Genomic DNA, 6461 nt, shown 5'->3' with positions numbered 1-6461 from the left:
CGCCCGGCCCCGCCCCCGTCCTGACCCCGCCCCGCAGAGCGGAACGGCCCCGCACCGTCTGAGCCCCGCACAGCTCGGCCCCGCGGCCCCGCAGCCGCCCCTTCCCCCCCCGCGCTGTGTTCAGAGCGCGGCCCCTTCGCTGCGGCGTTGCCCTACGATCGGAGTCCTTTTGTTACACAAACGCACCGCTGCGGGGAAACCCCGACCGTCGGCCTCGAGCTTCACCGCTGCGAGCGCGGCCAAAGCCGGCACCGCCCCGCAGCTCACGCGGACACCGAGGCCCAAACCGCCGAACTTCCACCACGCCACAGCCCCCGGCCTCGGCTGTGCCCATAACGCAGGGATTCAATTTATGAGACAGATGCAGGGAAGGAGGCAGCCAACCCCTCCTCCTTACTCCGGGAAGCTCCCAGGGGTCAGGACGGGGACTTCTCAATTAAGAGCTGAAATTAAAACTGAGGAGATGGGGAGGGCTGCACCCCCGGCGCTGGGGTCACCCCACAGTGGAGCCCGGGATGGACAGAGCCTGCTCCAGGCGGAGATGAGCTCAGCACCAGCAGCTCCAGGTTGGAGGGGCCCTGCGTGCTCCCCCGCGGCTGAGAGAAACCTGAGAGCCACTGCCCTCTGCAGAAGCAGCCGCAGGTGCCAACCACATCCACAAGCACAGCACAGCTGTTCTGGACTGCCCCGCAGACCCCGCTCGAATCCGAGGCAGTTTTCAGAGCCTACAATCAGCTTTTTTCCTTCACACAGAAGCAAACCCCACTGAAGCCAAAGCTCTCATTTTGGCAGCAGACTTCTGCCTAATTAAAATGTGTTCACAGCACAGGGCAGGGAGGGAAGAGCGCTCAGAGCCCTGGGAACAAACAGATTTAGTAAGCAGAATGTATGACAGATCAAACCAAACCAGTTCACCTGGGCTAACCAGCCACCTGCAGGAGCCTGCAACGCAGCCTCCACTTCACCACCAAGGCCAGGAAAGGGCTTTCTGTTTTCCCAGGTCCATCCCTGTCCCTGTTTGGGAACGTGGGGGGGGGGGGTCTGGATGAGAAGTTGTGGACACGTCATTAACGCAGACACGGCACTGTGATACTGAGCTGTCCTGCTGCTCCCTCTGACGCTGTGCTCCAACCCCCGGCGCTGCTCGGGCTGACAACACGCAGGCTTCATATCTGCAGCGTGCCTGCACTCAGGGGAAGCCTAACGAGCACCACAGGCTCTCAACTCCTCAGGCTGAACATGTCAGCTACAGGAAACCACACGGAGGGGCCGCACTGGAGGGGCACGCAGGAAACCTGAGCCCGGGCTGCACTGAGTGGGGACAGAAGTCCCACAGCCCCACGCAGCTCCTGGAGGACCCACGGCCGCAGGAGGGTGAAGGCAGACGGCGAGTACGTGGCCTGCAACACTTCTGTTGGAGCATGGAAAGTCCTTTGCAGTTGTGCAACTCCCTTCAGCATTACTTTTATTAATCAAGTTTTTCAAGTCCCATACCCCCTTTCATTAGCTTCTATTAAAGGCTGAAGAGCCTCACTCCAGATCCAGGGCCAGACTGCAGCAGGTGAGGATAAGCACAGCAGTGCTGGGCTCTGCTTCACACGCCTCCCTTCACTCTCCGGCAGCTGCTGACTCACTCTCAATTACAGCTGTACCTGCTTACTCCTCGGTGTGCTAATAGCACACGGCAGCACAGGACACAACCTGCTTCCAGGCAGACGTGCCAGGGTGGGATGCTTCTGGCTTAGTGCGGAGGCCGACGGGAACCAGTCCTCCCCAGAGCACCTGGGGAGTCAGCGAGGGCGAGGCCCAGCTCCTTATCTTAAAGGCACTGCCTAAAATAGGTCAGTAATCTAACCCTAAAAAGCCCCTTCCTTCTTTGCATGGGCTGTGAAGGGAGCCTGGGGTGGCAAGCTCAGGGACAGCGACCCAGCAATGCGGCCCTGCAGCACAGTGGGGTGAATGGAAAAACACAGCTCGCCACGATGCTCACAGCTACAAAGCACATGTCTCTTAAAAAGGAAAAGGTAACTGCAGTGAGACAAAGCACCATCACACCCGTTCCCCCGAGTGTCTGAACTCAGCTGTGGTTTCTGCATGGGTTGAGTGGAAACAGCAATAAAAAACCCACCAGAGCTCAGCCCTCCTCCCAGCCGTGCACAGCCACTATCACAGAGCACAGGCACACTGCACCACCACAGATAAACCCGCTGCACTCAGTGACGCTGCACAGGCCCAGGCAAGGAGGGAAGCAGGTCTGCTAATAAACATTAATTAAAGCTTACAGCACAGAAAGAATGACAAACTGCTATTCAGGCTCCGAAGGGCAGGTGTGCACAGCCATCCAAGCCCTGGTGCATCATGAAAACACACCCAAAAATGAGCCTGAGAGTGGAAGGCAGGCAAGCAGTCAGAGTAAGACTGGGTTTTAAGCCACCATCCTTCAGATGGAGGGCCCTGGCAGTATTACTTCCAGGGAGGATGTGAGCACAGAGGAATGGTTGCAGACTGCTCGGATACATTGCAGGATGTGTAAGAGCAGCATGAATTAAAGCAGAGGAAAATATTTCAGATAAGACTGATGACATATGAGATGACCACGTTAGCCAAGGTAGCAAGAAACCACATGAATCACAACCAGGCAGAATGATGCAGAACCTGGTAGATGGCATGTGGGCTTAAAAGCAGCTGGTGAGCCAGAAGGCATTTGAAGGAGAAAGGATGTGATTAAATAACCTGGCAATGGAAAGAATTCAGCAGTTCTGCAGGCAATAAACTCCTAACATAAACACAGATCAGACCCCTCGGAGTACTCTGCACTCGGAGGGCTTTTCAAGTGGCTTTTCCAAAAACCTGGACTCCCCTGGCAGGCCTGGCTCCCCACATCCACCTCTGCAGCAATAAAGCCTGACAGATGACACAAAGCTTTCCGAACAGCCAACTGATGAGCATCTTTTGCAACAGAGAACAGGACTGAACGAGAAAATAAGCTGCCAGTGGCAACAAGTAGAGCTGCAAGGCTTGCTCCTGATCTGCCAGCACTCACAACTGCCAAAACACGGGTGTATCAGCTGGTAGGTGCTTCAGAGGCATTCCACAACAGACACATGTGAGTATTTAATCCATCTGATCAAATATAAACAAGGTCTAAATCAATGTGCAGACAAGCTGTCCCTCTCAGCCTTATCAAGCAAATTTAATACACAGACACTTACTAGACAGCAGCTACTTGTAGGCACTGCAGATAATGAAGCCAGCACACATATGCTGCAGTAGACAGAGCTGGAACTTAAACACACTGTTGATAACTGTGACAGCAGTGAACAAGTAAAGAAACAGCCAGAATTTGAAAACAGGAAGATAAACACTAAAAAGCAAAAAGAATAAAACAAGAAACAGAAGTGCTTTGTGTAGAAGGACCAGTAACTGTCCCTCAAATGGTGAGGGCCCACGGATGAGGAAGCCCTCTGCTTCTGGGAGCCATATGTGCTCGCTGCAAGACATTAACACCTCCAGAAGTATTCGTGGACAACAGCAGAAAGCGCTCAGCAACGCACCGAGACGTGACTGGGACACTTCCACTAATGCATGCACGTGCTTCAGCCTTCCACATCAGCACTCCACTTAGGTCCTGAAGAACAAAGGCAGAAACAAGGCCGGGCTTCAGCTGCAGCTGCCCGTGGCAGCCCACGCTCCCCCAGCACTCAGCTGACCCTGAGCTGGGCCAGCAGAGCTCGTGAAGCCAGGAGAACACTTCACCCTTCTCCCTGACCCAGGAACAGATTCATTTCCTTATCTATTTAACACAGAAACGGTGCCAGAGCCAACACAAGCACACAGATAAGATCTCCCAGCAATGGAAGACAGAGTACTAAGGCACAGATATCGAAACAGAACTGAAGCAGCACGGCACGCAACACAGCTGTGACAGCTAGTGCAGAACTGCATGCAATCAGCTCCAGGAGTGCTGCAATACTAAAAATGTTTCAGCAGCACCTTCCAAGCAGTGCAGACCTGCAGCACTCACCCACAGCAGGTTCTGCAATCACCAGAAAGCCACAGACCTCTGCCCTCAGTGCTGCCAAGTGAAAAGCAGCTCTTGCAAACGGTGATGGAGCAAGATGGAAGCGCATTTGACAGCTGCAGCCATAGAGCTGACAATAACATAGCAGGGAAATGCTTAAGGTCTTCCTCAAGAGGAACACTTGGAATTCCCAACGTGAAGCATCACAGCACAGCACTTACAGCAGCCACTGTGTCACACACACCATAGAAATTAGAGATATACTTGATTTTAAGTAATACAGCTATCAATGCATTAATAGTTATTATTATTGCCTCATTCAGAGGTGGAGTGGGTGGAAACGAAGTTGCTGCACAGTTTTCCCCTGCAGTGGCAGCAGACCCAGCTCAGGATGGACCTACAGAGTCAGGCAGCAATGCACAGTGGTCCCCCAACCCACAGCAGTACTCCATGGGCTCTGCTCGCTCCCTCCTCCTCCACTTCATGAGTCAAAGTTGCTCTGTCAGATTACAGCTACTGACTGCCAATCTCAGCACTGCAGGAGAGCTGTGTCACCACAGGTAAAGGTATATTTAGCTGCCATAGATAAGGCAGGTGCTCCTGCCAGCACCACAGGCACATTGCTTCCTTCAAAGCAGAAGCACGGGATGCTTCTCACCAAGGAAGACACATTCAGCAGCGTTTCCCTGCTGTAACTATCTCTGCTTTATATCAGAGAAGAACCATCTTATCTCCACTCACTACAAGTATGACTGCACTGAGAGGGCTCGGTGCTCTCCAGGTAACACAGCAGTGTTTCTGAACACTGGTACCACAAAGAGCAGCACGTGACACAGACTGGATGCACAACGTGCTTTTAGCATGAGCCTGATGGTTAACAGATGACAGAGCATCTCTTTAAACCTACCAGTAGCAGCTTATTTTTCTGCTTATCATCTCAAAGCAGCACTACGTGTTATTTTGGACACGTGAAAGTGTAATGCATCTCAAACTGACGACCACAGTGACTGAGACAGCCCAGCAGGATCCAGGCTCTCACAGAGCCCAGCGTGCTGAGTCCTTTCACAAAAGGCTCTGAAGTACTGAGCCCTGCACCAACTCAGCCATCACTCACACAGAACACTGTCATCCTGCAAGTCAACTCCCATCACGTAAGAAGCAGCGTCCCCAGTAAGGGCAATACGTGTACAATAAAATAAACCCAACCAGCAGGAAGCTGAGCAGGCAGCCCTCACACAACAAAAAGAATCCCAGACACAAAGATGACAAAGCATTGCTGAAAGACCATACTGAAGGCCAGTGCAGGAAACCACTCCCTGCACTCTGGTACACACCAGTGGTGCTGGCACCAGCAGGCACAGGACATGCACACGGGGGAATCGGAGCCCACACCAAAGACCTCGACATCTGTAAGGGACAAAACAGCCTCCTCAGGTGCTCTGTTTACTGCCATCACACAAAGTCTGAATACATACAAGGAAATGAACTCAATCTGACTTGCAATGAGTGCAGCTGCCTCCTGGGCTGCGTCTAGCACACTGACTTAATTACCCAGTAAACAGGAAAATAAGTTGTCAAGAGAACTTTGAATACTCCACAGTTGGTCAGTGCCTTTCCCTGACCTCTGCTTCATACAGTGAGCTCATGTCAAACATCTGAGTGCTGTATGTTTCCCATACAGTCACAGTGTAAGGTGTCTTTCTCCTGCAGGTATACTCACCATCAGCTAACACAGGCTCCAAGGCTCGGCCTAAACCATGCTCATCAATGAAGTTGGAATCCAAATAAGGTTGGAACAGGACTGGAGTTACTCTCCATCTCAAACGCAGTCCCTTAAAGACTTCAGCATCGTAGGAACATCAATATTCAAACACCAAAACATATTTGACTATTCTAACTCTCTCAACTTCCGTGGGAGAGATTCACCCACCTAAGGCACAAATGGAAATAGGTTATTTGGTTTGTGGATCACTGTGCTTTGCGTTCCCAAGCCCCCACCCAGACCACGTGGAATGTTCCAGTTATCCACAATCGAAGGCAACCACCATCAGCCAAATCCTCCCATTACATCAGATGCACAAATTTACAACCCTTTCTTCTGCCTTCCACATCAGCTAAGCCAATGAACTCGTTTCTGTAAAAGAATCACTTCCAGAGCAGTTAGCAAGCAGCGAAGCTGCACTGTGCTTCAGGCAGGAGGCACGCAGCCAGCAGGCAGGGACTGCAGCCAGCACAGGACACAGCACCAGGGCAGTCACCACGGGCCCCAGCAGCTCCTCACGCTGTCACACACCAGAACATCACCGCCCCTTCCTGGTTACCCTCAGTTACTCACGTATGCTAACTCCAAGTACAGGAGAAAAAAAAATTAAGCAGCCTTCAGCGTTAGAAGAGCTGCACCTTTTCTTATGGATCATGCACAGTCACTCCCTGCTACCTC

The sequence above is a fragment of the Cyrtonyx montezumae genome, unplaced genomic scaffold, assembly GCF_038088225.1.
Source record: "Cyrtonyx montezumae isolate F1298 unplaced genomic scaffold, pur_monq_1.0 scaffold_45, whole genome shotgun sequence".
Classification (NCBI taxonomy): Eukaryota; Metazoa; Chordata; class Aves; order Galliformes; family Odontophoridae; genus Cyrtonyx; species Cyrtonyx montezumae.
Note: the sequence above shows the minus strand (reverse complement) of the source record.